This window comes from Pantherophis guttatus, chromosome 1, assembly GCF_059756535.1.
Source record: "Pantherophis guttatus breed Tessera chromosome 1, ASM5975653v1, whole genome shotgun sequence".
Classification (NCBI taxonomy): Eukaryota; Metazoa; Chordata; class Lepidosauria; order Squamata; family Colubridae; genus Pantherophis; species Pantherophis guttatus.
In genome coordinates, this window is record NC_142063.1 from 59,375,617 (window position 1) to 59,400,546 (window position 24,930).

The window sequence follows — 24,930 nt, forward strand, 5'->3', positions numbered from 1 at the left end:
TCACAGCATTTTCAAGATTGATTGTAAGCTGAAATACATTTATTTTAAATAGGAGCATCAAATTTTCTGGAAAATATCTCCTAGCATCTCTCATTATTCATGCTGGTTGTCTCTTCTGGGAGGTTTAGTTCAATAACATCTGGAGATCCTTAGATTCCTTGCCACATATTTACAATCTGATATTAACTTTATTAATTATTTAATTGTTCAAATATGAAACATAGCTTCCAGTGCACAAAAGAACAGTCCCTAACTAGGCATAGCCAAATCCTACTTTGGAGAAGAGGGATTTTGTTTAAATACTCCAGGTCCAGCTTCAGGCTGCTTAGGCATTGTGGATTACAACTTCCTCTTCAAAATGGAAGCAATCCAAGGGATGAGAATTGATCACTTTCTATCTCTTTTTTCCTTGAAAATATGTACCGTTGTCTTGTTTTTTACCAGACCTACATTTACATTTGCAGTAATTCATATAGAAGGAGAAAATTAGAGAAATCACAATGGATCACAACAGCAAGATAAGTATTCTGCTTTTATTGTTAAGCCTCAAGTTTAAAAGTCTCCATCTTCTTTTTTTGGACTCTTACATTACATACTATATATGGTCAGATGACATCATAATACTTGAAAAAAAATTGATGAAGCCCTTTGTGATCTACTCAACAACTCCAGTTGTTGAGATACAAAACATTGACTGAAATAAAAGGATATTGGTGTAGGAATTGGAGCATCCATGGTGAAATGCAAAAAATATAATAAAACGAAAGTAGATCTGTAAAGAAAGAATATTGGGTATTATTTTGTATTTGAAGATTATTTGATCTTATGCTCAAATAGAGCTGAATGGTGAGGTGGGAAAAGAGATGTGGTGATGCACACAAACCTGATTAGATGTGTCTTGTTCCCATTCACTGTTGCGGTCTTCACACATTTAGCTTGAAGGGTAGGTTCAACTAATATCTTCATAGCTGTATTTTCTGTTTATTCTCAATATTGTCTTGCAGGATTTTCAATTCCAGTCACACGTTGCCTTTTCGTTCTGATCAAAGTTGATACAGAGTTTTAAAATATATAAGAGTACAATCTCCAGAAAAATGAAATATATATTTAATGGAAATATTACCTAACACCATGTAGCATCCATCAATGCAACCTCGTGCTGAGATTCTGAAATCCACCTTAGCTTTGATAAAATTCGAAAGAGAATATATAACTGAAAGAAAGACACTCTGTTTGGATTCATGATCCAACCTGTTTTGTTTAGGTTTGGCCTTGTGTATTGTATGAATAAAGTAATTGTGTTAACCATAATTTGTATTTGTGAATCTAGTCATTATAGTTTATTAAAATCATGGTAAATTTGTGTCTATGGGATTGCTTCTCTTCTAATTTTTTTTAAGTTTAAAGCTAATTTTGTTAGATATGTATGTTAAGGATGTTAAATAAAAAAGATTTTTTTTAAAAAAATAAAGTCCATGATCAAACAAACTGTGCCTTAATGGAATATGTGAATTTAGTCCCTAATTAATTAAGTTTTAGTAGAACAATTGAAAGGAAGCAATTGCTTAAAGGCTCTGGGAAGCATTTAAAAGAGATGTTTGCCAACATTTGAGAGCTTGTATAAAAAAACTTCTTTTCCAATCAAAATAACGTGCATATATTTATATTTACACAGAGGTAGTAAGAATAGCTTCTGAAGTGCATAACATGCAAATTATGTGATCACTAACAATTTGAAAAAAAGTTCTTTGTACATACTAGGTCCTTGTAAAGCACTTTTTTGAATGCTTTGCAAGCTCTTGCATTTATTCCTTTACTTCTTTGAAAAATTAACTTCTTGAAAATAACCTGTAGTCAGACCATCAGCAGTGGTATGCTGCAGTATGGGCCAATATCCAAATATAATTAAATCCACACAAGGCATGTTACTGTAGTTAGTCTTGTAATTAAGTAATGAATTGCTGTTACAATACTTGTGTTTAAAAGCCTATTTTTCATCCAGTCTGGATGAAAATCCAATATTTGAAATATCCAAATATCTAATCCAGTCTGAAATCTCTGTAATTTTTTTCATCCCAATCAAGGAAATCTGCAAATACCTGGTACAGACATGCTGCATTAACGTGTAATAAATCAGACTGCCTGCATTTATGATCTGTTGCATGCAAATGACAGCAACATTCATATACAGTATCAAAATCGCAACATGAATGTGGCCAGGATTACAGATACCATCCTATATCAAGAAGCACAGATGTATTCACTGGTAGACTACATGCTCCAGATGCAAAATGGAAAAGAAAAAGATATTGGGTTTAATAATTGACATCTCCCGATGGAATTGAAGGAGAGCTCTATCTAAAAACTTCAAAGAACTCTACCTGATTAGACAATGCATACTGAAACAAACTGGCTAATGGTCTTAAGCTAGATCCGTTCCAGTCGGGTTTCAGGCCTGGGTATAGCATGGAAACGGCATTGGTCTCATTGGTTGATGATCTCTGGAGGGCCCGGGACAGGGGTTGTTCCTCTGTCCTGGTCCTGTTAGACCTCTCGGGGGCTTTTGATACCATCGACCATGGTATCATGCTGCACCGGCTGGAGTGGTTAGGAGTGGGGGGCACCATTCTATGGTGGTTTGCCTCCTTCCTCTCTGGCCGTATGCAGTCTGTATTGGCAGGGGGACAGAGGTCGACCCCAAGGCACCTAGTTTATGGGGTGCCACAGCGGTCGGTCCCCTCCAGTTCAACATTTATGTGAAGCCGCTGGGCGAGATCATCCGTGGCTTCGGGGTGGATTTCCATCAGTACGCTGATGATACTCAGCTGTACATTTCCACCCCGGGCCACCCCAATGATGCCCTTGAAGTGATGACCCGGTGCCTGGAAGCCGTACGGATCTGGATGGGGAGGAACAAGCTCAGACTCAACCCCTCCAAGACAGAGTGGCTGTGGTTTCCGGCGTCCCATCATAGTCAGTTGACTCCATCACTGACTATTGGGGGTAAGACCTTGACCCCCCAGAGAGGGCTCGCAACTTGGGTGTCCTCCTAGATTCGCAGCTGTCCTTAGAAGACCACCTGACGGCTGTGACCAGGGGGCCTTTTTATCAGGTTCGCCTGATTTACCAGTTGCGTCCCTTTCTGGACCGGGACTCCTTACACACAGTCACTCACACCCTCATCACCTCCCATCTGGACTATTGTAATGCTCTCTTCATGGGGCTCCCCTTGAAGAGCACCCGGAGGCTCCAACTGGTCCAGAATGCGGCCACGTGGGTAATTACGGGAGCGACTCGACACTCCCATGTAACACCGCTCCTGCGTGAGCTGCACTGGCTCCTGGTGGTCTTCCAGGTGCGATTCAAGATGCTGGTTGCTACCTTTAAAGCGCTCCATGGCTTGGGACCTGGGTATCTACGAGACCGCCTTCTGCCACCGATAGCCTCCCATCGACCGGTACACTCCCAGAGAGAAGGGCTCCTCCGGGTGCCATCGGCTAGGCAATGTCGGCTGACGACCCCCAGGGGGAGAGCATTCTCTGTGGGGGCCCCTACCCTCTGGAATGAGCTGTCCCCGGAGATTCGTAGGATTCCCGACCTTCGTACCTTTCGTTGCGCCCTAAAAACATTATTCCAACAAGCAGGGCTGGTCTAACTATTTTAATGGGTTGTTTTATTCGAGTTTTTGGCCAATTTATTTAATTGTTTTAATTGCTTTTAATTTTTATATTGTTATGGTTTTATTTCTGGCTGTACACCACCCTGAGTCCTTCGGGAGAAGGGTGGTATAGAAATTCAATAAAATAAAATAAATAAATAAATAGTAAAAGTGAGTAATGGTCAACCCAGTCTTCAAGCAGGGATTGCCACACTTATTTAGATTTGGTTTCCTCAGGAAATGTTTTGATATTTTACAATATATAAATTTATTTTAAAATCTAAAGTTAGAGGAGGACAGATCAAGCTCTCTCATACTTGGATACTGTCCTACATTGGAATTCTAGGGAAAGAATTCTGTATAATAGCAATAGCACTTAGACTTATATAGTGCTTCACAGTGCTTTACAGCCCTCTCTTTACAGAGTCAGCATATTGCCCCCAACAATCTGGGTCCTCATTTTACTGACCTCGGAAGGATGGAAGGCTGAATCAACCTTGAGCCAGTGAGATCCAAACTGCCAAATTGCAGGCAGCCAGCAGGCAGCAAAAGTAGCCTGCAGTACCGCATCCTAACCACTGCGCCACCGCAGCTCTTATGCTATTAGCAAACAGAACCCAACAAACTTCTGTATTTTCCTTAATCTGTCCTGAAGAAATAGGGCAGGAATGGGCAAAAGATAGTTTAAGATATATTGATGGATCGCTAGATGATTTTTAGCAGATTGTTCAAATTGTGTAATGGTAGCAACAATTCTCAAGCTGGGCATGTTTCATAGGTGCCCAGTTCCTAGAGTCTGCACAATAAAGGGTTGTTTTGTACCTGTAATGCCTAATGATTTTCAAATTTCTAGAAAAGAGCTGGCTAGAATATTTAAGCTTGCCCTCCTATGAATTTCAGCATTTCAGCCAGGATGGATTTGATTTAAATCAAGTCAATTTAAATCATGATTTAAATGACTAGTAAAAATGCTTGATTTAAATCAACTCGAGTTAAATCATAATTTTTAAAGAGCAACTGTCATCTCTGTCCCGCAGCAGCTCCTCCTCTGACCCGCTGTTGACTCACCGACAGTCCCAATATTGCAGAATACACAGTCTCATGTTACATAACTAAGCTCCATTTCATGCTGAATAAACTAAATTATTAATGTATCTTAAATAGAAAACTATCTTTAGATTTTTACTCCAAAACCATTTTATTAAAATAAATTTGATCAAAATAAAAACCGATTTTTTTAAAAAATATTTTTTTAAAAAATTGATTTTTATCTACTCCGATTTCAGCCAGGAATGGGATGACAAATGGAAAGGCATGATACTGCAATTTTAATTAAAATAACTTATTTGCTTTTGGAATTCCCAATTAATTCACTAGCTGTTATGAAACATTTATCTGTATTTTTCCTAACAATTAGTTTTTCATAGTATTTTCCAATGTGGCATTCCAGCTCAGAATTCCTCAGCCAGAAAGGCATGTTGTTCTTACATGCTAATATTTCAAATACATTTGCCATCCTGGGCATATTACCAGCCAATTACCAGCCAGTCTTAAAATGTGTTTTTTTAACATGACTCAGATGTTAAAACAATAAAACAAGGTTTCACATGAAAACTGTTTCATCCATAAAAAATGCCCTGTAACATATAAATTGATATCTTCAATTAGGGAAAAATATTCAGCCTTGATTTCTTTTTACTACTTTAGGAACAATTAAGAGAATAATATCAATTTATCATCTTAATGATTTGCTGAGTACACTCAGACCGGCAATCACATTGCATTTCCTTATCTGCAGTGGAATTTCACTATACGAAAAGAGACAAATCCATGCATACAATGGGGCTGTGTCTCTATAGAAATAAATGGAATGATTTTCATCTACAATCTGTGAATGCAGTGTGTGTGTGTAAGAACAGACATGGGGCATCCAGATCAGAATGTAAACGTTAGATTTTAGGTTTGAGCTTAATTTATTTTTTACACAGTTCTGGCATACTAGGCATACTATTACATGATGTTCTGCAAATTGTTTCATTTGTGGTTAAAGCATTCCTAATAATAGAATGCCTTTCCCCTCCCAATGAACTCTATATTATCTGCTACTACAGGGAAGAAACTCAGTGATGATTTTAAAAATGAATTAAAGTATACATCCAGGCTGTGTAATGTCATAATGCTTAATATTTAAACCTTACGTTATCACAATTATATGCTGTATCTGTCAGTGTACTACTATTCCTTACCGGTATAAGTGAAAGGAAATCTCTTTAGAAATTCATTTCCATTTACTTAAAGTTAAATGGTTTGACTTTGAATTTTCATTATCTCTTGTTGGAAGGTGGTTGTGACAGGTATTGAAGAGAATGCCACAACCCTTCATTGCATCATCTAATTTCTACTTTAGTTATTTTAGATAGAGTGTAAAACAATATTCATAGAACAGGAGAACAAAATGAAACAAACATAAAACAGATCAAGTTGTATAATGAATCATTAAAAAGGAAAACAGGTTTATTGGTAACCATACAGGCATACATGACACTATGTATGTGTGGTGTATATATGTGTTTTATTGATTCTTTGCCACTGAGATAATTACATTAATTTAAAAAAAATATCCCTTGATAAGACGTAATGTTTATAAAGGTGACCTTATGATACACAAATAACATGATTATAGCTGAATAACTTTACTCTTCTTTCCCACTTTATACTATTTATGAGGTTGGGAAAGGATTATTGTAGTTTTTAAATGTTATTCTCCCTCTGTCAGTTACAAAGCTTTGTGTTTCTCTGTGAATTGACATTTGTAATAGCCATACTTCTATTTATTGCAGCAGTATATCTCGAAGAATATAATGATAAGCTGCTTCTGTATTGATGTTAAGCAGACTGCCTGGTTGTGTCCACAAAATATCCAACTCCTTCTATCTTCAAGCAATGTATAAATTAATAAAAATAAAATGACTATATGAAGCAATAATTTAACTTACCTCATGATGGATGGAAAATGAGTAATAGAAAATTAATAAAAGACAGAGAAATAAAGGAAATGTTAGAAAAAAGACATCAGCAAGAGAATAAAAAAAAAATCTTCCAGCTGGACTGTAGAATTTCAATAACTTTATTATATTTATGGCTTAATTGTATATAACTAAATGAGGTATAACGTGATATACCTCAGATTATATTGCTAAATTATACTCTAAAATGTCATGAATACAGGTAATCTTCAAGTTACAATCCCAATCAGGACTAGAACGTTTGTCACTAAATGATGTGGTCATTAAGTAAATCATCATGTGACTGCACCCAATTTTACAACTTTTTTTTTCCCAACGGCCATTACGCAAATCCAGCTTCCCCACCGACTTTGCTTGTTCGAAGCCAGAATTCCGTAAATGGCAATCACGTGACCCCAGGACACTGCAAACGTCATAAATACTTGCCATTGCCAAGTCCTCAGATCAGTCATAAGTCATATTTTTCAGCACTTGAATAGTCATTAAAATATATGGTCACTAACTATATGGTCATAAACAAGGTCTACCTTTACATAATCGTAATTGTATGCATTACATATTTCACTGTAGATAAGCACCCCGGGAATGAATTTTAATTATAGTAAAATCTTGGTTCTCCTGATTGCCATTCAGAAGACTTTCAGAAACAAAAGACTTCATTCCTGAACTGTGGATTTTTTCCAAAGAATTTTGGACAGCCGTTTGCAATGCAAACGGTATCAGTGACATAGATTCAAGATTAATGGATATTTGGATTTAGCGGACCCTCCATCCCAAATGGTCTGTTAAATCAAGTCTTTATGTGCATGGTTTCATTTTCAGTATCATAACTAAAGGTGGGATTACTTGGTGTTTGTACATTTCACTGTTATGAAAAACAGTAACAAGGATCTGTTCTGCACTTTATCTCCAGTCCTTTACAAAACCGATGAGCTATGTTTAAAATAGATTGTTCATGTTTATGTTAAATTGAAATAAATAGCTACTTTGATTGCTCTCATTCCCCTGATAAATTGTGTTAAATATCTAGATGAGAAATATCAGTGGGGAAAAAAAAACCTAATAGAGCTGCCTTAAAATCTAGGATGACGGCCTTGGAAGTGTATGTGATCCTCAAGGTCACTTATTGTCTAAATAGAAAGTGAAGGAAGGTGTCAAGAAAGTCCCAAAAAGAGGCAAGCAGAGAATAAATTAGAACGAAAGGGCCTGGGGATAGTAGCATCACTACTGAAGTCATAAATGATGTATAAAGACATCAGTAGAAGAACTGGAGGGAAAGAATCTCTGGAAGAATGCCCTAAGGTGTTATCTCAATGGCTGATCTATTAGCTGATTATGCAGCTGTTGGAGAACCAAAGGTAAGATTTGAGACTAGCCTTTAGATCCGACTTATTAGTGCTGGCATCGGAATCGTCATCAAGATGCTGCTGAAGCACAAGTGTCAAGGGACTGTTTACCCGGAATCTACAAATAGATATGTTCCTTATCAGTGCTCGATGGGTCCAAAGTGGTTTAAAAACCCCTATATCCCAGCTTATATGTAACAACATAAACACAATGGCAAGTCAACAACTCTATTATTTATAAAATGCTCTCATCCTAAAGATTTTATTTTCCAAAGAGTGTTGACGTATTATATGGCATTCTCATTCTCTTTCATATCAATAAGGCTTGCATGTAAACATCCATTTGCTTTCAAGTGAACAGAAGACAGTTCAGAAAGTTCATTGTGAAGATCGGAGTAACAAAAGTAGTCCTTACTTCATTATGGTAGGTGTTTCATCTGAAATTGCAATGTAAATTTTATCCAGAATTAAAAAGGTGTGTATAGCAAATGTACTTTTGTTCAATTGTTGCTGTTAGAGAGAATTTCTACAATTAAAATGAATGTTTTACCCAGAATGTTTTTGTTTTGTTTCACACAATACCAGTTTTGACAACTGATGTACCATTTAAACAATGGCAGAAGGATATATCTAAATTTGTATAGCCAGGGGGAAAAACTGATGAGTTACATATAAGTTCTTACAAGAAGATGAGGCTTGGACCTGCCAGATTTGAAACTAATTTTTTCTGCTTTCTCTTTAGTTTGGTTAAAAGAGTGGTGTTGGAAATTACTGGATTTAGAAGGTCATAATTTGAAATTTTGAAAGGGAAAAGTTGGTAAGAGAAAGCTATTCTTTTTAATAGTTTTATTGTATACAATTAACAGAAAGGTTTAAAGTAGATAAAATATTTTATGATTTTGAATTTAGTAAGACTGAATTTGAAATAGAATTGTGTACTAATAGTAAATGTTGTTGCTAAAACGTAGAATTTTTGCTGAAATATGGGACAGAATAAGAACAAGTGATTGATTGTGTGATAAAATGGGCTTAATGTTTTTTCTATAATATACAGGTGGACCAGTGGAAAAAATATGTAATTGAAAGGATTGAAATTATATTAAGTTCTAGCCCTAAAAAATATTGTATTGTTGGTATTTGTCACAAGTGAAAGGCACTTTGAACCTACTGGAAATATGAACAACATAAAGGGATATTTTATCATGTTTGGTAGACATGTTAAAAAAAAGCCAAAACATTTTGGATACTAATACATGCATTAATTCAGAAGATTTTAATAGTTAAAGTAAACTGAAACCACAGACATTTCTATTGGGATTAATGGACAAGTAACTAGTAAAAAGTCATCGAAGGACAGTGTCTAAATCAATGCACAAAGATGCCCTATCTTCTATTTTCTCTGATCTGGATTAATTGGTTTCAGTCATCATGAAAATTCATAAAATCATTTGGGATGTTCAGTGGTTCTAATGGCCTCCAAAAATATTCTGTTGCACATAGTCTTTTAACATATGCTAAGGCAGTGATAACTCAGCAGCACAAAAGTATGTCTACATATGATGTTATTGAATGGCTATTACAATATTATATTAAAATCACGAATATGGGAAATTAGTGATATTAGTTGAAGAAGTTCTATTTCTTGAGATTTTAATGTCCGATAAATGGATTTGTTTTTACATTTAAATAGCATGCATTATACGGAATTGAAAATAAGTTTGCTTTGATAGAGATGCCTCTTTTTTCTTTAAAAACTAAAAATTTGGCTTAGTATCAACAGACAGCAGCAAATGTGGTGATTACCTTTACTGAAATAACTTTTCATTATTTAAATAGCATTCATATTTATTCAGTAATTATGTTTTTCATAAATTTGCTATATATAACATGCAACCATTGCTCCCCTGATTATTTGAAATTAATACACAAATTCTGCATGTCAGTGCACTGTGTCATAAAGCTTTAAATTCTCAGGAGGGGATTTGATAACCTCAGGATGCACAGATTTTAAAATTTTTATATATTATATATTTATAACTTATTATATAATATTATATATTATTTGAACATAATCCAAACGAGTAAAGAATAGCAGAGTGAATGGAATGAAAAACAAATAAAATATTTCAGGTAATACTTAACTAAAGGAATATTGGAAAGATTGTCTTCGGGATCTGAATGAGAATAACATTCATATTTGTGGTATCAAAATATGGACACTGTTTGCTTATGAAGTGCCTATTTAAAGTATGTGTGATCGTTGCCTCCATGCAATGACAAATGAAAAAACTGCTGTTCTTCTCCTTTCCTGTGGTTCTCCTATCTAGGAGTGCAATTCTCATCAGCAGTATAGTTAGTCTTTGACTAACAACCATAATTGGAATTGGAATCTCCATCACTCAGCAATGCAATCATAAAGCAAGATGTCACATGACCACATTGCTTAGCAGTGTTGCCATTATTAACCAAGAATCACAGGTCCTTAAGTGTCTACCCATGCCAATCCAAGCCATTTTGGCTTGGTCTTTCCCAGCCCCAAGCCTCAGTAAACTAAGAGGCTGCCTCCTACTCCTCCCACCCACCAGTCTCCTCTCCATCTCCATCCTCTTGGGGTGGCAAGGAGTCCCATAACCATGTGGCTTTAGGGCTGTTTACCATGGCCCAGAAAGCCACAGCCCAGTCCCCTATGTAGTCTCACCCTTACCAGCCAGATACCCTGCCACCTCAATTGACTTTCTCTGTTTTCTTGTTCCCACTGCTGATAAGGCACACTTGACCTGGCTCCTGGGCTGGGCTGGGCAGGGGCTCGGGTTTGTGCTGCACAGAAGCTGATATTTACATATTTTTTCAAAAATAGCAGTAGCACTTAGACTTATATACCACTTCACAGTGCTTTACAGCCTATCTAAGTATTTTACAGCCCTCTCTAAGCAGTTTACAGAGTCAGCATATTGCCCCCAACAATCTGGGTCCTCATTTTACACATCTCAGAAAGATGGAAGGCTGAGTCAATGTTGAATGCTTTTTGGTTGCTATAGTTTTGGGCCTGCTTTTATTTATTTATTTATTTTTATTTATTCGCATTTCTATACCGCCCTTCTCCTTTCGGACTCAGGGCGGTGAACAGCCAGATAAAAAACATCTATACAAACATCACAATTAAAATAAAATTAAGATAATTTATAAATTTGGCTCATAATTTAAAACTTGTCAATTAAAATAAATATTAAAATTTTAAAAATTTTAAAACTAACCCTAAAATCAGGACAGACCAGCTAGTTGAAAAAAATGAGTTTTTAGGGCCCGACGAAAAATCCGGAGGTCGGAGATCACTCGTATCTCTGGGGGTAGATTGTTCCATAGGGTAGGTGCCACCACAGAGAAGGCTCTCCTCCTGGGGGTCGTCAGCCGGCATTGTCTGGCCGACGGCACCCTGAGGAGACCCTCTCTGTGGGAGCGAACCGGCCGGTGGGAGGCTATTGGATTTGTTTTTTTTTCCAGTGCAAAAGTGTAGTCTTTGTGGATTTATAACAAAACACAGATGATGGAAAATATAATAAATATAATAAATATTTTTAATATACTAGAAAATTAGACCACTACATATACTTTAGCCAATGGATTTTAATGGAAGGTGATACAATAAAGGAAATTGAATGGCGCGTTAAATGTGATTGGCAGCCATTCAGCAAGCTAAGCATAGTTTTCAAGAACAACCTTCCCTATGCCTGAAGAGATTTTTTCTCAATCAGTGTTTGCTCCTGCTCTAGCATATGTTGCATATGCTCCTGCTCTAGCATATGAAACATGCTTTTGGAACTGCAACAGAGGGTATTTACCTCCGGACCAGATCAGACAGAAAACTCCTTAATCTCTCTAGATTGAGAGCAAAGTCTAAAGTCCAGCTGAAATGCTTACAGGATTTCCTCTTTGCTGACGATGCTGCCGTGACTGCTCACTCTGCTGAAAACCTTCAACAACTTATGGACAGTTTTAGCAAGGCCTGCCAAGACGTTGGACTAACAATCAGCCTGAAAAAAACACAAGTCATGGGTCAGGACGTGGATTCACCTCCCTGTATTACAATCTCTGCACAAGAACTGGAGGTCATCCATGACTTTGTGTACCTCGGCTCAACTATCTCTGACACTCTCTCTTTAGATACTGAGCTGAATAAACATATTGGTAAAGCGGCCACCACATTTTCCAGACTTACAAAGAGAGTATGGCTTAATAAGAAGCTGACGGAACATACGAAGATTTTATTTTAAAAAAAAATATATTTATTTATTTATTTAATTTTTATACCGCCCTTCTCCCAGAGGACTCAGGGTGGTGAACAGTCAGAATAACATACATATAATGTGAAATAAAAATAATTTAAAAATAATTAAACCGATTTGGCTCATCAATTAAGATCCTCAGCGTAGAATTTAGATAAACTGAAAATTTATGCCAGTCCAGCTTGGTGAAATAGAAAAGTCTTCAAGGCACAACGGAAAGTACGGAGATCTGGGATCATTCGTATCCCTGGGGATATCCTGTTCCATAGGGCAGGTGCCCCCACAGAGAAGGCTCTCCTCCTGGGAACCACCAGCCGACATTGCTTTACTAATGGCACCCTGAGGAGGCCCACTCTGTGGGAGCGTACTGGTTGGTGGGAGGTTATCGGTTGCAGAAGGTGCTCTCGTAGGTACCCAGGTCCTAAGCCATGAAGCACTTTAAAGGTAAGAACCAACACCTTGAAGCGCACTCGGAAGATCACCGGGAGCCAGTGCAGCTCACGTAGGAGAGGTGTTACATGTGAATGCCATGTCGCTCCCATAATCACCTATGTGGCTGCATTCTGGACCAGTTGGAGCCTCCGGGTGCACCTCAAGGGTAGCCCCATGTAGAGAGCATTACAGTAGTCCAGTTGGGAAGTGACGAGGGCATGAGTGACTGTGTAAGGAGTCCCGATCTAGAAAGGGGCGCAACTGGTGAATCAGGCGAACCTGATAGAAAGCTCCCCTGGCCACGGCCATCATATGCTCTTCTAAAGACACCCACGTGTCCAGGAGGACACCCAAGTTGTGAGCCTTCTCTGTGGGGGCCAATGACTTGCCCCAATAGTCAACGATGGTATCAGCTGGCTATATCGGGATGCCAGCATCCACAGCCACTCGGTCTTGGAAGGATTGAGCCAGAGCCTATTTCTCCCCATCCAGATCTGCACGGCTCCGAGGCACTGGGACATCACTGCAAGGGCATCATTGGGGTGGTCTGGGGTGGAGATGTACAGCTGAGTATCGTCAGCGTAAAGATGGCACTGTACCCCAAAACCACAGATGAGCTCACCCAGCGGCTTCACATAAATGTTGAACAGAAGAGGTGAAAGGACCGACCCTTGTGGCACCCCGCAAATAAGGTGTCTTGAAGTCGACCTCATCCCTCCTGCCAACACAGACTGCGACCGGTCAGAGAGATAGGAGGAGAACCACCGTAGAACAGTGCCTCCCACTCCCAGCCCCTCCAGTCAGTGCAGCAAGATACCATGGTCGATGGTGTCAAAAGCCGCTGAGAGATCTAATAGGACCAGGATAGAGGAGCAATCCCTATCCCAGGCTCTCCAGAGATCATCAACCAATGCGACCAATGCCGTTTCAGTGCTGTAACCAGGCCTGAAGTCGGACTGGAACGGATCTAGGTAGACAGTTTCATCCAGATACTGCAGGAGTTGCTGTGCTATCACACTCTCAACAACCTTTGCCAAAAAGCGAAGGTTGGAGACTGGACGGTAGTTTGCTAACACAGCTGTGTCCAGAGAAGGCTTCTTGAGGAGGGGCCTCACCACCGCCTCTTTCAGGACGGAAGGCAAGAAACCCTCACTCAAAGAAGCATTTATAATTCTCTGGAGCCAGCCTCGTGTGACCTCTCGGGAAGCCAGTACTAACCAGGAGGGGCACGGGTCCAATAAACATGTGGTCGTGTTCAACTTCCCCAGTAATCTGTCCACATCTTCAGGGGTCACAGGGTCAAACCCATCCCAAATAACGTCTTCAAGACCTGCCTCCATCACCCCGTCTGAGCCCACCCAGTTAGAGTCCAAACCTTCCTGAATTTGAGCGATTTTATCGTGCAGATATTGTGCAAAATCCTCAGCTCGACCTTGTAAGGGGTCTTCCCGAGCTCTCAGGTGGAGGAGGGAGCAGGTCACCCTAAACAAGGTGGCTGGGTGATTTTCTGCTGATGCAAAAAGAGCGGAAAAATAGTTATATTTTGCCGCTGCTATCGCCACTAAGTAGGTCTTAATATGAGACCTCACCAGTGTTCGGTCAGATTTGGAACGACTGGCTCTCCAACTACTCTCCAGGCGTCTTTTCCGGCGCTTCATTTCCCTCAGCTCCTCGGAAAACCAAGGAGCCAGGCGATTTCAACGCCGGGTCAGAGGCCGCAAAGGCACAACCCGATCCAAAGCACCAGTGGCCATCCTATCCCAGGCTGCCACCAGGTCTTCAGTCGAGTTGTGAGCTAGAGTCTCAGGAAATGGCCCAAGCTCCATCTGGAATCTATCAAGATCCATCAGGCACCTGGGGCGGAACCACTTAATCGGTTCCACCTCCCTGCAGTGTGGTGTAGCGGACAGAAAGTCAAGCCTAAGGAGAGAATGGTCTGACCATGACAAGGGTTCGATGACTATATCTAGGCCATTCAACCACTGGTCAGATGCGAAGACCAAGTCTAGAGTGTGTCCCCCCGTGTGAGTAGGGCCATGACATAACTGGGTCAGGTCCATGGCAGTCATGGAAGCCATGAAGTCCCGAGCTGCCTCAGACGTTTCACCGATGGACGGCAGGTTGAAATCTCCCATGACCAGAAGCCTAGGAGTCTCAACCGCCACCCGGCTATTACGCTGAGGAGCTCAGGCAGGGCTGCTGCTATGTGGCAGGGAGTCAGGTACATAATCAGCAGGCCCATCTGTAACCCATGACTCCACTTCACTAGGAGGGACTCACATCCGGTTGTCTGAGGAACAGTGGCCTCCCTAGGATCAAGACCTTCCTTTATAATAACCGCCACCCCTCCACCCCTACCCTGTGCCCTTGGCTATGGAATGCGCGGAAACCTGGTGGGCACATCTTGAGGGGGACCCCCCCTTCATGGCCCAACCAGGTCTCTGTAATACCCGCCAGGTCCACTTTTCCCCCCTGAATTAGTTCACAAATGAGGGAGGCTTTATTGACCGTGGACAATAAGATCCAGGTCTATAGAGCCTGCGTCCTGAGCACACTCTTGTACTGCAGTGAGTCTTGGTCCCTTTACGCACGGCAGGAGAGAAAGTTGAACACCTTTCATATGCGCTGTCTCCGACGTATTCTTGGCATCACCTGGCAGGACAAAGTTCCAAATAGCGCAGTGTTGGAACGTGCTGAAATTTCTAGCATGTATATACTATTGAAACAGCGGCGTCTACACTGGCTTGGGCATGTCGTTAGAATGGCTGATGGTCGGATTCCGAAAGATCTCCTGTATGGAGAATTAGTGCAGGGAAAGCACTTCAGAGGGAGATATAAGGATAGCTGCAATATAAGGATATCTTCAAGCGGGACCTAAAGGCCTTGGGAATGGACATTAACACTGGGAAACCTTGACCTCCAATCATTCAGCTTGGAGGCTAAAGACGCAGCATGGCCTTCTCCAATTCGAAGAGACACTTGTTCAGCAGGCTGAGGCAAAGAGGCAGTCCCAGCGAAATCTGGTGGCTGGACAGGGGACAGAATGTATCTGCCCTGGGTGTGGAAGGAATTGCCACTCTCAAATTGGCCTTTTTAGTCACACTAGATGCTGTTTTAGGACCTCTTTCCAGAGCATGATACCGTAGTCTTTTGCAACTGAAGGATACCAATGAGCATATGTTGGTGAAACGTGGCCTTCATCCTGCAATAGATAGACAATGGCTAAAATGATGATGATGCTAGATACTTCGGCATTGTTACACCATGCTTTGGTTGCTAGTATAGTTTCCAACTATAATTCAAGGTGTTTGTTTTGACCTCTGTTTCACTTGGTTCCAAGATACCTATAGAGTTCCTATTTCATCCAAAGAGCTTGGAAATTTCACCCAACCCTATTCAGACCTAAGGATGGAAAATGTCCTGTTCTGGGAGACCTCAAGGCCTACAGCCATTTGACTTTCCTAAGGTTGAGCAGAAGCCTGTTTTCCCCCATTCAGACTTCCAGATATTAGTAACAACTTTTATGGCATTATTTGTTTGACCCAGATGTATAATTGTGTATCCCCAGTTTACTTACGAACCCTCTTGCTATACTGAAGGATAACATCACCCAATAGTTTCATGTAGATGTTAAATAGGAATGGGGGGAAATGGAGTCTCAGAACTCTTTACAGCCTTGGATCCAGTCTGTTTCCCTTACTGAATGTAACTGACCCTGGAAAGAGGAGGAGAGCTACGGTATCATAACATAGTGTTTCCCACTCCCTGTTCCCTGAGCTGGTACAGAAGGATACCATGTTCAATGATATAAAATGTGTGTACCTATGTATCTACCAGAAGTCATGTTACAAAAACTAAATTGTTTTACTACTAAAAAGTAGTACAGCTACATTTCATCCTAGAAAAGAATTCATACACATTTACAGGAGCAAACAAGCTGAAGAGATAAGGAAGTCATCTCCGAAATCAGACAAGGCTAAATGACAACAACTAGTGATAACAAAGATAAATGCCATATAGCAAGTCATATTTGCCCCCAGAATCTAACAGTCAACAAAAGAACACTTGAAGTGACATGTGATGGAATGGGTGAGAGTATGCAACTGGCAAAAGATAAAAAAGGGAAAGCTACACAGGGAAGACCGCATGCTTACAATATCTGCTCAGCGCTCTTGTGTTCTCCAATCCATGCTACTTTTGCAGCCATACAGGTGAGTATGGTTGTGTGTATAGTGCTTAAGCAGTTATAATTAAGAAAGCTTTTGTAGGTTAATAAAAACTTTCTGTGTTCTGTGTTCTCATGAGCATTTCACATAAGATCCAGAATGCCTGTTCCTCTTGAAAATATGTGAATGTATCTACAGTGACCAAGTCTTTGTGCCATGAAGCTTCATCTGTATCTATTGAGTCTATGCATTAGATACAATGCAATGCACTCAGAAGGCACATGTGCCCCAGCAAAATGAAAGTGAATGACTGTACTTCAAGTAGAGGTAATATTGTAAAAACCACACTTCAAGAAAGGATAGTTCAGAACAAACTAAGAAGAATATAGAATGAATTAAAATTAATTACATGTTACTTTAAATTAATTGCCAATTAAAATTATTTTTCTGTAAAATAAGTTGTCTGGATATCCCATCCGCATGAATGCATGCAGACCATTCTCCCATGAATAAACTTTCTCACAGGCAAGTAAATAGAAGCATTCACACATTGCTCCCATTTTTCCAGCAGAAATAGCAACTAAGATGGGGAAAAAGAACAGGATGGGGAAAGGATAAGTTGTGAAGTGAAGATGATGAGAGGAAAAGAGGTAATGGAACAGGAAATGAAAGAAATGAGAGCAAAGCCTTGTTTAGGCATTACAAAATACATTAAAATTCAGCAGATGAGCAGCTCCTTCCAAGCTACAACATTCCTCCTTTACAGCAGCAATGTCTGCAGTCATTCACTCTCCCTGCCCATTTATTTTCAGCAAGACACTGATTCCTATCAGCAAATGCAAGATGATACCCTCATCCAGTTCGTAAGTAATGGGGGCAATGGGGTGGGATTCACCTTCATATTGTAATTACAGTAGTTAGGAGGATGAGCCGAAATGAGTTATCATTAAGATTTCATTCCTTATGGAAAACATTTCATAGCTCAAAACATGGTTGTGGTGGTAATTGTAATGGCAGCACAGCAAAACAGAAGATAAGAGAGACAAATAGCTGCAAATTGGCAGTGAACAAGTGGCAAATAAGGTGATCACCCAGAGAGAATTGCAAGACTTATGAGAGCTCCCTTTTTGCGCAGAATATATTTGAAAACATTCAACAGCGACATATTATTAATTCTTGTGTACGCTGGAGGAGGATAATATTGGCTAAGATATAACTCACTCCACTCTTTTGAAAAGTGCCTCTAGTCTAACTTCTGCCTTGATAGCCATCAAAGGCTGACTGAATGACTCTCAGTTTAATGTCCTTTCCAAAAGGATAGTACCTATGAAAACATATTTACTCTGGGCTGACGTATAAAGACACTGAAAACCAGCTAATCTCAGGTAAGGAGGTGGAATCCACAGTTTTCTAGCCTGTAGGCGAGTCTGTCTTCACATTACTTAAATAGACAATACACTACAGGTTTGGGCTCTCAGTATTAACTCACGGTGAATATGATTTACTGCACTTGCCAGTGCAAAGCAAGTGTTAATGCTTCTTTCCACAGCTAAAGAAACTCAAGCCTTTGTACAAACAATATCAGAGGGGGAATGATCCCATTAAGGAGCTCCATTCTTACCTTTCTCATTGCCTAAAATTATTCATCAGAAGTTCCATGAATAGATATTTTTCATCTATGGAGTTTCAGGAAGAAAGGAAGTATGGATGAAAAAAAAATACTAATATCCCTTTTCTCAAACTGTTCCTTGGGATCTTCAAAATCTGATCCACATGGTTGGAGATCTCTCTGAAACAGTGGCAGAAGTTTGCATTTGGAAATAACATGTAAAAAATACTTGCTCCTTCTCCCTAAAATGGGTAGTGACCCCCCCTGTTTCCCCATCCCTTCCATGAAGACAAATCTTGCTTGATTATAGATTTCCTAGAGTAATAGGAAATATTTACCCAATTCTCTGCTATAGTTTAGCAAGTATGGCTAAATCATGCTTATCATTGTTTTCCTGAATCAAATGGATTGCCAGTTCCCTTTCAGCCCCCTCCCAATCCTTTCCTAATCTGCCTTAGATGATTGCAGGATTCTCCAGAAGAAATACAGGAGGAGTGGAACATAGGGCTGCGTAGAAAAAGGATGGAAAGTGTCATTTATACAGCACTGGGTGAAACTGGGGCAAACTATTGAAGACACTCTTAGATGTGGCAATATCCTGCTGTATTTTCTTCCTTAATTCCAGCTGTTCCATAACCTTCATCCACTTTCTTTATTTGTTTTATGAGCCAGACAGCTGAAGTTGGCCATACATTGCACTACATAAAATATGGCAGATGAGATAGCTCTGAACTTTACCTGATAACATCAGTTTCTATTCATATAGCTGTTCCTCAGTCCTTATGTGACTCATTGCAATTCTACAAACACCATAGGAAAAGGACGTACTCTTCTAATTTTGAGCACAAAATGCCTATCCATCATGCAAATATATGAAACTTAAGATTTTTTGAGGTCTTGGAGAAGTTGATTTACCAGAGTTTCATACTGTGGCAAATGACTTTAATTCTACTGATTGGTTGGCAGGAAACCAGAAACCAAATGCTTTTCTTCTGTAGTCACCAGGAGGCAGAATATAGTTTGATGCTTTTGTGGGAGAAAAGGAAGCAGACTTATGATTTGGCCTTCTTCTCAGCATTCAGATGTGAAAGACTTTAGATCATGTCATCATGCCCAGAATCTTCCTCAGTTGGTCATAGTCAGGTTGCTTGTACCAAGAAACTTTAATCCAGCGAAGAAGCATCAAGAATTCATGTCTGTTCTTGTGCTACAGAAATTAGATTTGCTCTGAAACAAACTGCTAATTTAGCAACCTTGTTAGCTAACTGTATAGCTTATGTGCGTAAGTAGCTTTATAATGTACACATTATACACATCCCTATTTGGGGGCATGAATAATACAAATGTATCAGTACTTCTGATTTATTTTGAAATCTCCATGATCATTGCCATTTGTCCTTTTCAGAACTGTGTGGACAACACAACAAGGGAACACAGTCCTCATATTATCAAGGCATTGGAAATAACATAGTGGCTATGATTCTGATGAGTATGAATAGATTGCCTTTGAGTTTTGGAAATTTATTTGGTTCAATTCTAGTAGGTACAAGCAAATATTGATTACCTGATATTATTTCCTTTTGGTGTGGGAGTTCAAAAAATATGTCTATATAAATCACCTTGTTGTAATTAAATCAGCTATGACCATGCCTGTCATAATTTTAGGTTATCTAATTTTAGGTTCTATTTAATTGGGCCAAACTATGTTATAATAATAATTTTAATTAGCAATTTTATGATGTTTGTGTATCTATATTTTTCTTGACTGTACACTGCCTTGAGTCCTACAGGAGAAAGGCGGTATAGAAATATAATAAATAAATAAATAAATAAATAAATAAATAAATAAATAAATAAATAAATAAATAAATGTCCCTTACAAAGGGATAGGAGACACAATGGAAGTCAGTTTTATTTCACATTCTTATGAACCAGTATAATAATATCCATGTTGTTATCTATCAGAAGACTCATAGGGAGTGGTGATCATATCCATTAGCTGTAGTTGTTTATTCCAGCAATAAATTTTATATCAGATTTAATGTCAGCTTGTATCCCTGGACAACTATTAGGCCCATCATGTAAGCAATGACTGTCTTCAGAGAAGGACAACTGAATCTGAATAGTTACACTTAATATGTGATTTACTCTTTGTTTCACCCACTATGCCCCAAATTTTGCATCAGTCTAGAACCCCAAGTGGACAATTTATAGACAGCAACAAAGGTAGCCATGTTTCTGAGATAGACACTATTTTTCCCTGCAAAGTCCTGATTGACACCATTCATTGGGCACTAAAAGATGAAAGAGTTTGAAGATAATCTTTCACATATACTTTGAGGGGGTTGTAAGACTCTATTTTCAAGTATCCCTTCAGACCTGGAAGAAGTATTGTTGTGTACAAAATTATTTCAGTAGGAGCAGAAATTTCCAAATGAAGGTAATTTGTTTATTCTTTGTTTTTTTGTTTTTTAGCTAAATAAATTCAGTTCAGGCTACTGTTACAATCATTATTATTCTAGAGAATAAATGATGTAGACAATACATGGATTGTCTTCTAATATCTATTTTTAGTAACTTTTTTAAGGTGATGGGACACTGCACATGTGTGCTTGCTAGTCCCTCAATGTTGCTCTCAGACAATCTTTCTAGCAGTGAATAAGTGTTGTGATTATGCTCACTTCATTGTGTGGCCAGAAGCACATATGACCAACCTTACACATGATTAGAGCTACCTGGGGTGAGATTTTGACTTAGCAGCTTTCATTTTGCAGATGGTTATAGGAAACCAGCTTCTGTTTTTCTCCAAAACAATTTCCCAGTCCTTAGAAATGTACAACACTGTATAAATTATGCAACTGATTTATAAGTCACTTTTAATGGGCATATAATTTCCCCATACTTCAGTAAATACAAATTGTAGTCTGATTGAAAGCAGACTTGAAAAAAAAGGAGAACAAGAAAGGCTCAAATGGAACTGAGTTCTCAAAATTAATTACCTTCTCCTAAATATTGCAATTGGATTCTCTTGGAGGAACACATTTTCTTCTTTGTATGAGAAGTGATAAATGAAGAACCTCATCAATCTACCTCTTTACCCTTGGAATAGAGCATCTCTCTATATGCATACAAATCTCTCTCTGCTCCTCATCTGTTTCTTGCCACACAGAGCAAAATATCATGATTCTGTTAAGTCATTTGCAAAGAAAAGTGCAGGTGGATTTCTGAAGCCTCCTTATTCTGATAAAGTCCTATGCATTAAACCTAATACTATAGAATGCTTTCTATATTAAAACAAAGCAAGCTTGTCATTCCAAATCTTTTCAGATTTTATATACAGATGTAGCTTTTTGGGATAACAATCTTTCTTAGCAGCTCAATATTTAAACAATAATAAATCTCTCTCTCTCTCTCTTTGTCCCTCTTTCTCTCTCTCTCCCCCTCATCCACACACACACACACGTGTGTGTGTGTGTGTGTGTGTGTGTGTGTCTATAAAACATAGGGGCATGTGAAATACCCAGTCTCTGACTCTGCTCGCTCCAATCCCAACTCCTGATTTTTTCAAAGAGTTGTTGTAACAGTGAGATGGGCAGCAGAGAAATTTAATAAATAAAATGAAAAATAAAATAAATTCTCCTCTGAGCTTGGTAAAAATTAGTAATGGGGGGGGGAGAGGAAAAACTTCTGAATAACTCAGTGACAGCCTGGGTGTGGCATTGTCTAATGAACCTGGACATAGTTTCTAAATCAAAGCCTCTGGTGAACAACAGCTCCATATTCAGTATATACAGCATATGCCCCAGTCCTATCACTGCGGCTGTTACATATTTTCAATTACAGTATTTGGAATGTTCATGACATTCAACCTTTACTTGTTGACTTTAAAGGGGCAAAACTGAGCTTTTCTGCTTAAATTGGTTGTAAGCAGAGTTTAGATAAATAATTCAAGTTGTTTGCAGAGGTGTTGAGCTCATCCCCTGGGAAAAGACAATATGTGGGAATTACATTAGCCATATGTCCTGTTGTATTGCAGACTGGTTATGCATGACAACCCCAGTAGTACAATCACCTACTGAGAAATTTACTGTCATCCCACAAGCATTTAATATGCTAATTAGTTATTTGCTTGGAACACAGTTGTCTGTAGGCTTCTCTAATAGCAAAGAGGTGGTAAGACTGTCCATCTTTACTACTGCAGGAGAATGAAACTGACAGGGTTATTTAAAAAAATGCAAGACTGTGATTTTGGAGTCTAAATAATGGTTTAATAGCTATGTTTCCATTCTGAAACCTGATTTAGGCTACTCAGAGGGGTTTTTTTTAGCAGTTCTGTTCCTAAAGCATAAATTGCCTTTGTGTCTCCCTTTTACAATTTATATAAATATTTGATAATTAATGCTTTCACAAAAACAGGGGAGAGGCATTTGTAATGCAAATGGGCATTTAGACCAATCAAGCTTTTACATTTATATTAGAAAAAGGGAGAAAAAAGAGCCACTTTAACCCTCAGATATCAAGAAGTAGGTCATTCGTCCCAGTGGGTCTAAAGGTTTCTTCCCAACTTCTAGTTTAAAATGAAATCTGAGGTAGCAAACTCAGGTGATAAGTAATGACTGGATTGTACCCAAAACAGACTCTGAGAAACAGAAATAATAGAATAGGGTCTTCTTCCAGTGCCAAAAAATTAGCAATTGCATGCCTGATGTGAGATGCAACATCTGTTTAAAAATCTGTAAGAAAAGTCCATTACCCTCTCAGGCATCCTGTTGATTGAGAAAAAGTTCATACATTAGGATGTTTTTCCTAATGCTTGGATTAGTTCCTGATGTTGCAGCCTGAAACTTTCACAACCTTTGAAACAACAGAACATGAATTTATTCCATCCTCTCTATGGTTGTCCTTCCCCTATTTCAAGATGATTGTGTATTAATTTTCAATGTTTTCTTCTCTAATCCGAACATAGCAAACTTCTTCAACCTTTTCTGAGATTTAATTTCCATGTTTCTCACCATTGTTGTGTCTTTTCCAGAGGGTGTTCCTTTGCACAAAAAATGTATAAGTACAATGTATTGGGGGAAGAAAGCACTTATCTCCCCCCCAAAAAAATCTAATACGATTTAAGTATATCAATAATTGTAGAATTTAGTGGGGAAGAGCAGACGTATGGCAGAGCAAACAGTGGAGTTGTCTTATTCATTTATAAGAAACTTATTCTATCTGTCTGTTTGCCTATCCCTTCCTCCTCCCCCCTCTGTCTATCTATCTAAAATTATAAAAATATAAAACTAATAAATTAATTAAATATGGTAACAAAGCATATCTAAACAGTAACCTTTTGAACTGGTTAAAGGATGCTGTTATCCATTAGATAATTAAAATTAAATTTAAAATAGTAAATACTTATTTAATTCAAAAGTATTATTTAGGTTACTTTTTCATTCTTGGTCTTTTAAAATTGAGGCAGCATATCTAGAATTATTTTAATCTCACCAGAGTTGCATTTCTCTTAGTACCCCTTTTTGGCCTCTGCTTTAGCCAGTAGAAATACTTCCTTTAACTGGCCGGTACATGGGTTGACCTAATTAAATGTTGAATTGTAGAAGCGATCATTATTTTGTCCTTTAAAAGTTTGACAGGATTCCCCAAGGTCCTAACAATATTGATGAAGATGTGAAAACAGCTTGCGTTCAATTGCTAAAAACTTCAGTCATTTTTATCTTAACGTAATACAGATTTATTTTCAAGTCTGTCAATTTTGTTTGAGGATGTTTTTTTCCCCCAAATATGTTCTGTCAAGGAGGCCAATAGGCTTTTACTTGCTAGTGTTTTCTCAACCAAATGTTGAATTTTGTGTTCATATCTAATTAAACAGATGGTGAATAAGAGGTTTGTGAAGTAAAAGATTAGTAATCTTTGTGACAAATTCAGCATGAGAGTTGATGGGCATTTCTACATTAATTAACTCTCCATGTGTGATTACCCTTAGAAACGTAGTTAAAGATATACAAAATGGCTAAAATATTTTGAGTAGACTTTTGCCCATAAGCCTATATCCTTGTCTCACCCAACCTGCACAGGGTTTGAGAACATCACTTTAAATTTCATTTTCAAGAAGGTCACTTGAACCTATTTAATTTCTAGTGCTTGCAGCAGCATTTTTCATCTCACGTAAGACTTTGGGAATAAAAGTCTTATTCCAGCTGCAAAATTTTACATTAGCCATGGGAATAAGCATAAGGTATTAATCTGCTTGGATTCAATAATATATCCTCTGAGGCACCCAATCATTGGGGAGACTGGCCACCTAGCTTGAGGTAATGTTTGAACAGAACTTTTGTATATATTGCACAACAGTTCCAGCTGTGGGTGAAACATACATTAAAGCCCTAACCAAAATAACCATTGGA

At 38.6% G+C, this 24,930-nt stretch overlaps 1 pseudogene; it reads right to left on the reverse strand.

Annotated features, from left to right (window-relative positions):
• Positions 1–8,009: 8,009 nt before the first annotated feature.
• On the reverse strand, positions 8,010–18,541 carry LOC148116419 (uncharacterized; annotated as a pseudogene).
• Between the last annotated feature and the right edge of the window lie 6,389 nt (positions 18,542–24,930).